Source organism: Tenrec ecaudatus, chromosome 5 (genome assembly GCF_050624435.1).
Source record: "Tenrec ecaudatus isolate mTenEca1 chromosome 5, mTenEca1.hap1, whole genome shotgun sequence".
NCBI classification, from domain to species: Eukaryota; Metazoa; Chordata; class Mammalia; order Afrosoricida; family Tenrecidae; genus Tenrec; species Tenrec ecaudatus.
The window spans coordinates 16,908,906-16,918,537 of NC_134534.1; positions in this window are offsets into that span (position 1 = coordinate 16,908,906).

A 9,632-nucleotide genomic window follows, 5' to 3' on the forward strand; every position below is an offset into this window, starting at 1 on the left:
CCTTAATAAATTGAAGACTTGAGATGCCAAATTTATCACTATACTATATCATTCTTTCAAAGCTTCCAAGAAGGTATCATTACAGAAGAGTATTTCTCCTTCACTCATAGCAAAGCCTAGCATGAAGTCTGTGATTTTACACATGTACACACACACACACACACACACACACACACACGAGAGCGTCAATATGTTCATGGAAAAATTTGATAATTTTACCTCAATTTTTTCCATGAATTTTTGAAGCCCCTTCATAACACATATATTTTTATAGGTACATATTTTTGAGCCATGGTAATGTGAAGAAAAATATTTTACGTGTATATGGCCCTTCCTATATCTAATTAAAGAGAATGCACTGGGCTTTGTATTGCTTTTACCTCTTGCAGTAAATAGTATGCTTGGATCTGAATCATGAAAGGACTTCATGGACATTATTATTAGTTATTATTATTATTATACTGTATTCTATTGAGTCTGAGATACCATTGATTTTAGGAGACATGATTATTTTATATGCCAGCAGGAAGGAAAAAAATAAAGGTTATTAAATAAACTATGACAATGCCTTCCTAGCTTTGAATTTTATTTCATAGTTGCTTAAAGAACTCTTTCAGACTTAATTAGGTATAGACTTGTACCATACATCACTTTTGTGTATACATAAGGAAACCATAAATGATATGTAATTCAGATCTTTTTCAAGCTTCTTTACATGCCCCATAAAAATATTTTGAATTATTTTTGAAATATTCACGTTATTTATTTTTTGTCACCAGTAGGACTACCAGCACAATCAACTAATTTGTCTTGGAAGAAATACAGTCAGAATGGTCTTTAGATGCATGGATGGTGAGACTTCATTTCTCACACTTTGGACGTGTTATCAGGAGGTAGCAGTCCTGGGAGAAGGACACATGTTTGCTCAAACAAAGGGTCAATGACAAAGAGGAAGAGTCTAGAGGTGATGGAATGGCACAGCGGCTTCAACAATGGCCTCAACTATATCAACAATTGTGAAGATGACACAAGACCAAGCAGTAGTTCCATCTGTTGCCATGAATTGTAATGGCCACCTCCAAGATAGTGTCAGCGTACGTGGGTGGTGATTCTTGAAGTGGTGCGAGCAGATATATAATGAGGAAATCATTCCTTGGATGTGATCAACCACTCAATTAAAAGGGATGAGACTGGGAAGCAACACCCATACTTCGTTCACAGTCACAGTCCTGATCCTATGGGAGGGAAATTTCCCTGGGGGAAATGGCTCTGTATCACCTTTCATTTTGTAAGAGAAAAATGGAGTGAGATGTGAACAGAGAGGGAGGGGCTTTAGCACTACAAAGAAAGAGGAGCTTCGAGACGCTTTGAACGTGGGGGTCCCTCTGCTAAGAAACTCCTGGACATAGGGGACGATTGATACCAAGGCACATGATTATCTCCAAGGGATGCTGGGTCTACACGTTTAAAGGAGACAAGAATCTGCTTACCCAGCTAACACAGAGAAAGTCTTCCTCAAGAGTGGGTGCTCTGAATCAGACTTCTAGTTTCCTAAATGGAGAAAAACAATCGGCCCGTTAAAGTCATCCACTTGTCCTATTTTGGTGATAGCAGTGCTAGTTAATTAAGAGAGTTACTAGGAATAGGAGCCAGCTGGATGGCCCTTACCAATATCGACTCTCTGTAGTATCCATTCTTTCTTCAATTGTGATGTTGGTGATTTCCTTCCTGAGTGTTGTTTACTACGGTTGAGTCACATGTTACTGGAAGTTAAGTAATTTTGGTTCAACTTCACTGGGAAGCTTTGGCAGATTGATATGTGACAGTCCCAAGTGATGTGTAACTTTACCCCTTTGAGATTTGTACAAAAAGGAATATGGCATTTTTCCTGCCTTCGGTTGCAATGCTTGGTGTATGATAGGAAATTCTTTGGCACGTATTTCAGTAACTAAATGTAGCACAGCTTTATCTCCTTGTAGAAAAACTTCTCTAGGAAATATGAAATCATGGCTGCACTAGTTAGGGTGAACTAGATTATGCCCCAAATTTCAAGGATTATCCCTTTCTGTGTTCTTAAAGTTACTTGTGCTGATGATGTTTACATTTCTTTGGCCAAGAATGTCATATAGTTATACCCATGGTCAAGCTGTACTTCCTTCAAGACAGATTTGTGCATTCTTTTGGAAGCCTATGGCATATTCAATATTATATGCCAATATCACAATTCTACACTTGATCTAGCCAAAAGGCTGAGAAGTGATGCCAGCATCATAATTCTGTTATCGGTTGTTCTTAGATTTTCCTTAGAAGTAACTTTGTCTTGCTTACTTAGGTCATGCTATCAGAAGGGGCTAATCCCTTCAGAAGACTTCATGCTTGGCAAAGCAGAGGGTCAATAAAATTACAGGGAGACCCTCAGGGAGATGAATTGACACAGAAGTTCAACAATGGCCTCACACAAACCCACTTCTGTGAGGAAGGGCACAGAGCCTGGTAACATTTCATTCTGGTTTACATAGGATAGCTATGAGTTGGAGATGACCCAGCAGCACTAACACTACTTTCAAATATTTGGGGGAAAGCGATCATACCAAATGGATGGAGAAGCAAAATGTTTGGTAGGTTGCAATAATGGGTATTACTGTTTATACTCTGATTCCAAAATATTCTGTTTACTCTCTCTACTACTTGTAGAAATACTCATTCCTTCTGTTCCTCTCTGCCAAGGAATTCTCACCTCCAGCTTGAAATGCAGGCTTTCAGGTGACACAAGTGGTCTCTTTATTAAGGCATGGAGTGCATTGTTCATTATTTCCCCTTTCTTTCCATTCTTCCATCCATCCATCCATCCATCCATCCATCCATCCATCCATCCATCCATCCATCTATGTATCCATCATAATGAAGTGACTCTGGAGGAAAACAAAGAGAGGAATAAAGCATGCAGAATGACAAGATAAGAAAGAATTGGAGTCAGGGTTAGTGTCTTTTGAGCTGAGCGCAATACATTTAAAGAACCTTTCCATTAAGACAGCTTGTATTTGTCAAACTGCCCCTCAATTTTAAACTTTTAAATTTTTAAGCATTTCTCTTTTCACATACGGTCCAACAAGTGCACATTTAAAACTCTTGAATAAAACTTAAGCTAATGCGATATTGGAGTTTCAATTAAATATCTAAATGTGAGAAGTCAGGAGAAGGTAGAAGAAAAGACTAAAGTTAATACAAATATCATGCCATACAAGTGAGGGAAATTGAATTGATTAAATATTTTCTTGTCTAGCGAATAGTGTTTAGGTGTAACTGAACTCTGGGACAAGTATATTTTATGAGAACTAGAAAATTCAGTTAATTACATGAAAGATCCTTTTCAATGTTGAAATTCAATAATTCTGCTCAATTTTTGCCCTTCACTGGACAAATGCCTGGAAAATATGTCTGATAGTGTTGTGGAGACCAAGACTGACATGAGGATAAGGCACCACTCAACCATTGGGAGGAGAGAAAGGGTGGGTCCTTAAGGTGTGCCAAAGTCATGGTGAATAAAATAAATTAATGGTCAGTATAAAAAGTCGCCCAATAGGTGCGGAAGAGGGTCAACAAAGCAGGGAGCTTAATGCACAATGAAATCAGAAAGAGGAGGGGCAACACAAGTAGGTAGAAGGAAACTTGAAAGAATTCCACAAATTGGTGACTAGTTAGTATGGTTTTAGGTCTATGGGGGGTACCCCAAAACTGAAGCTCATTTTTTTTGTATGTGTGAGGGGAATAGTGCTTTTGGAGTTCTTTCCACCAGATCAGACTGTTAATCAAGCTTTCTATTTAGAGGTTCTGAAAAGATAGCGTATAACAACAGTGTCAGTGTGCAACAAAAAAGGCCTCATTTGTTGCAGATGGGGGACTGGTTTTGCCACTACAACAATGTGCCTGTTCACACAGCCATCTCAGTGACCCGGTTTTTGGCCGAAAACATCATGCCTCTCTTGCCCCACGCACCACACTCACCTGACCTCATTCTGTGTGACTTCTTTCTGTTTCTGTGACTGAGGAGAGGCATGAAAGGACAGCAATTTGACATAGAAGAAGTGAAGAAAAAAACAAGGAAGGTGTAGTCAGCCATCCAAACAGATGAGTTTGAAAAATGTTTCCACTGAATGGAATCGCAGATTTGACAAATGTATTAAGTGTAATGGGGAGTACTTTGAGGGTGATAGGGTTGATTGGTAAAAAAATTTAAATATATGACTTTTAAAAAGAATCCACTTGGGGGATACCCCCTCCTATGTTACTTGGGAAGGCTTAGTTTATTATAGGGATTATATAGTGAGCTTTGGTGACACTATTGAGTACTTGTTGGACTGCTAACTGCAAGGTTGTCAGTTCAAATCTACCAGATGTTCTGTGGGAGAAAGATAAAGTTGTCTACTCCTGTAAAGATACAACCTTGGACTCACTCTTCTCACTATGAATTGGAATCAAATCAGCCTGAAATATGAAAGCTCAGGGGAGCAAAGTGTGAGGTGTAGAAATAGTAGTTGGCTTAATTCACTGGAATCGGTGAAGGAATATTTGTGTATGAAATTCACGGGCAAAACTGATGCTAGTTAATTTAATGGCCTTCTGGTCATGATCCCTTCTGGTCATTCCTTCCTCCTTTCACCTTCCCTATCAAGGAGCCTGCCCTGACTATTTGGTCACAAGGGTAACCAAATAACCTTTGGAGGGGAACCCCTGGAGAGGAAGTTAGGATCACAGAGACTAGAAAGCACTCTGCATTGCTATGCTGTTTCCCAGTGTTCTGAGGCTTTGCAATGGTGGAATAGTTAATAGTGTTCTATATAAAGCCCAAATGTTCATCATTTTGAAATAGCGGCTGCACGTCTCTCAATTACCTTTGCTAGAGCTTAATTACATTCTTGTTTATATGTAAGATATAGACAAGATTCTGCTATGTGTGACCATAAGTCACCCCAATGGCAGCAATTTCCGCATGAGACATACGTTGACGGTTTATACCTTTCAAGGTGAATCCTTCGGAACCTCTGAAGAAACATTCCTAGTCAATGTGTTCTGCTTTAATTATTCTTTAGAGTATGGCTGTGTTGAAAGCCCTAGTGAATTCACTTCCTCTGAATTTCTTCCAACCACATTAAATGACTTTTAGTATGATTAATCACCATAGATTTATTTATTTATCTGTTTGGTTTTTTTCTTACTAATTGATATCATATTTTGATTTCACGGGTGCTTTTCTTGTTCCTTCTTGGCGGTATCTGCCCAGTGTTTTAAATGAGAAACCAGATTCTTAAAGAAAACATGTTCTGGCGTCCATGCAGAGTCTCAGAAGCCAATGGGCAGCAATACTGTTGAGATTGAGTCTCCCAGTGGGTGGGGTCTCTGACAGGGTGTCGTCAAAGGCTGACATTAGAGTTTTGGCTCTGATACTGCAGCTCCAATCAGCATTTAAAAAATTCTTCATCAGCAATCTGTCTTTGATGCAGGAAGAGGAAATCCTTGGACTTAATTGGAGACAGTCGGCCTAAGAACAGGAGGTAATGCTAACCAGACTGGAGGTATGGAGAGTGCAGAAATGAGGATGAAGGTGAAACCATAGTGGCTTCGAAGATTGGAACCCGAGATGGAAACTGAGTACACATGGAAGGCAAGGTAGACATGATCCCCGAGATAGATTGAGCCCTGGGGACGCATAAAAGAAAATCAGGCTTATTTAATTCCCTTTCCGCTCCCCTCATGGCTTGTCCAGCTGTTACCTTGGTTTGGCCAGGTGGTGGATTGGATGTATTTTTAGGTGTTATCATGGGGTACCTGCTACACAGCTGCTGGCAAATGGAACCTCAATGCTTTCATTCTATATCAGCTTCCAAACTTCACAGTTCTTGATATTAAACAGCTTGATAGATTATAGTGTTTCATTTAAATTTTAACTAGCACATTACGATGGACTTCTAGTTAGTTTATAATGTGCCTCTGGGCACAGCACTGTTTTTATGTAGATGCCTGAATTACACAGGGGAGTGAGAAAGGTTTGAATAAAATATGTAACCCGCCCCAAGGAGGGTCTCCTCTCAGTCGGCTTCCTTACCCACTTGCCGTTCGGAACATGGGTAATAAAACAGTCTAGGCAAGTTACTGATGGTTCAAAGTGAATTTTCTTTTGCAAAAGTCATTGTGAGTTGGCTATATACTTCTCTTGCTATTTTTTATTAACACCTTTGTTGCTGACTAGGAAAACTAAAGATAGCTCAAATAAGACTCATAAATTTGTATACACAAGCATATACACCAGCAGAATGCTCCTTAATAGGCAAGACAGCAAGACCTTGTCTCGTGAACTTTGGACAATGTATCACAAGGGACAAGTTCTTGGAGGAAGACATCATGCTTGGTAAAGCAGACACTCAGTTGAGAAGAGGACAACCAGCAACAAGATGCAGTAATGCAGAGGCTGCCACAAGAGGCTCAAATGCAGTAAGGATTGTGAAGATGGTATAGGACCAAGCCATGTTTCTGTGTGTGTTTGCAGGGTTACTAGGAGTTGACTCGACAGCACCTGACAGCAATAATGGCAAAGTCGCGTGAAGCTGGACTCCAGTGGCCGACTGCTTGGATGTGAACCCTGGATCCACTACTGGCTGTGCTGTGTGGACCAAGTTATATAAGCTCTAGGTGCTTCCGATTTCACACCCGAAAATAGGAATAATGAGAGTCAAGTGATAATAATGTTTTCTGTATCATTGGGCTTAAGTGAAGAATTATGAATTCATTTTTGGAAAAATGGCTGGGATAAGATCAGCACATGAAAGGGTGCTCATGCAGATCTTACCTTGTAGGGGAAGGTATGTTTCAGAATTCAAACTTTTCTAGATTTTAGAAAGGTCATATATAACTTTATTTTACATAACACCTGCAACGGAGCTGGGCAGTACTCTGTAATCACATACATTGACATTTCTGTTACTCCTATTTGAATTTCACAAAGTGGAAGGCCATGAAAATATGAATCACCCTGATTTGGTTCAAACCACGCTTTGGCAGTAAATCACAGGAACTTTTCCATTTCCTGAGTGTTTTGTCTTATAAAACTATGGACAAGAGACTGTGGACCTGCAACATCATTAAGTGACAGATCAAGATAACATACTATAGATTCCACTATGATTTTCCAAGGGTCAGGATGATGTTTCAAGACAAATTTTATTCCTTTAAAAGCTTTGCAAACTGAAAACAGTGAACATCAGTGGTTTACTCAAGATTACCCAGCTGCTGAAGTCAAATGTAGGACCAGGTTCTTGACCGTAAACTATTGGGTCAATTGTCCTATCTTGATCACAATGTTTTCAAAAACATAACCCCCAAACACTAATTCCATAGAATAGAATGTGTTTTCAAGTAAGAATGATCATTAAAAAAATCCTGGGATTCTTATTTTGGAAACTGATGCTTTCCAGAGTCAATCTAAAGATTGTCAATCACCCAAGATTAGTTATGTTGTATTCATTTTCCTAACTTAATTTACCCTTGCTTTCGAGCCAGTTTCCTCATGGTGACCCTGTGGGACTGAGTAGAACTTCCCGTAGGGCTTTCTTGATTGTGATCTTTAGGTGAGAAGATCTCCAGGTCTTTTTCCCGTGGAGCCACTGGGGGTTTGAACCCCCAACCTTTCCATTAGCAGGTGAGCATTGAACAATTGTGATACCCAATGTACTTATTTGAAGAGCATCTCACGGAGCACACCCTGAGGCATTCTGTTTTACATTATTCTGCACAAGCCCTTTGATGCACTATGAGCACATTGGACAGGAAATAGTCAGATAAGCAACTCATCTTTCCCATATCCCTTATAACTCCAAGGAAGCTGTGTGATTACTGAACTCTAAACTCCTGGATGAGGTTAGCTTGATTGAAATGTACTACAGTAACCACACTCATTGGCTCCAAGAATTTCAATGAAGTAATACACAAGAATGGAGAGTCATGAGTATTTATGGAAGATGTTGTTACTAAACTATGCTTTCTTTTGGTAAAGATGTGGTTTATAGTTAAACCAAAAAAGGAATGCACTCCACAAAAACGGATTTCATCCAGTCTCTCATTCCACAACTCTACCAGAGGAGCACGGCTTCCTGGCCCTTTGGTTATTGGAGTATTTCAGTTTCATCATTTATACCACAAGGCAGGGATGAGATTAGTGCTTACAACATTTGTGGGTAAATCCACAGGCTGAGACTGAAGCAGACCTTCTGGTATGTATGCCCACAAATTCCTACAAGTAAAACATGATTTCTTTTCATGTGAAGCTATTCCAGAAATGTTTCTCAGACCCTTAGAGATGAGTTGTTCTTCCTGAAATAATATCAGGTTCTTCTGGACAGGCAACCAGGGGGCTACGTTTTGTGTTTGAAGTGTTTTGGTCTATCAAGATCCTGTTGGGAAAACTTTGGGTTAGAAGTTGGCTGTTACAGTAAGAATTCAAGAATGTGCTGACTTCCTGTGAACTCTCTAACCAGTTGGCGGCATGTTGACTCTGATTCATGGTACCCGATGAGTGCCGGACTAGAACTCTGCTCCACTGGGTTTTCCATTGTGCATTTTTTCTGAGCTGATCTGCTCTGAACTTGCATCTCTAACATTTCAGTTTGTATCAGCTAGGGACTCTGGAATTTCCAGTACCCTGCATTCTCACAGAAGATCTTTGGTAGTGCGGTCAAGTAAGCATTAGACTAGTACCTACAAGGTTGGTTGTTCAAACACACCAGCAATTCCTAGTGAGAAAGAGGGGGCTTTCTGCTCCTGTAAATATTTACAAAGTACCTCCCATACCCTATATAGGGTCACTATGAGTCGGCACCTAGTCAATGCAAGGGAAAGACTCACTGGAGCCCTGGTGGTGCTGGTGTTGGCCTTTATCTGCTACCTGGACATTTCGTGGTTTAGACCCATTAGCTACCCTGCCAGAAAAAGAGGTAGTAATCTGTTTCTGTAACGAATACAGCCTGTGTGGCACTGCTACTTTGTCCTATCAGGTGGCAATGACTTGGAATCAATTCATTAGCAATAGACCTTTATATTATTTATTATAAAAGCAATTATTAATTACTTGAGAATCCAGGTGTGTGTGTGTGTGTGTGTGTGTGTGTGTGTGTGTGTGGCTTTTATTATTGGGTGTGTAGTAAATCTTGTTCAAGAGGCCTTTTGAAAAGGGATGGTGTGCCCTTGGCTACATACTTGAATCATTCAAGTCTTTAAAATGTCTCATTACTGGGATACACTGCAAACCAATGCTAGCCCCATCGCTAGTGCTGCAGAGTTGGCATTAGTCCTTTATGTTTCCAGAATATTATGTGCAGCCAAGGTTGAGAGACACTCCCTTAGCCTTGAACTGTGGTGATTGTAATGCCTTTCAATGAAGCTCACCTCATGTAGGAGCCCTGGATGGGTAAGTCCTTTAAGTGTTCAGCTGTTACTGAGGTGTTGGCTGTTTGATCTCACCCATTAGTCCCGAAGAACAAAGATGTGGCGATCTGCTTCTCTAAAGATTACAGCCCAGAAAACCCTATAGGGAAGTTCTACTCTGCCATGCTGGGCTTCTATGAGTTGACGGCAGTTAAATA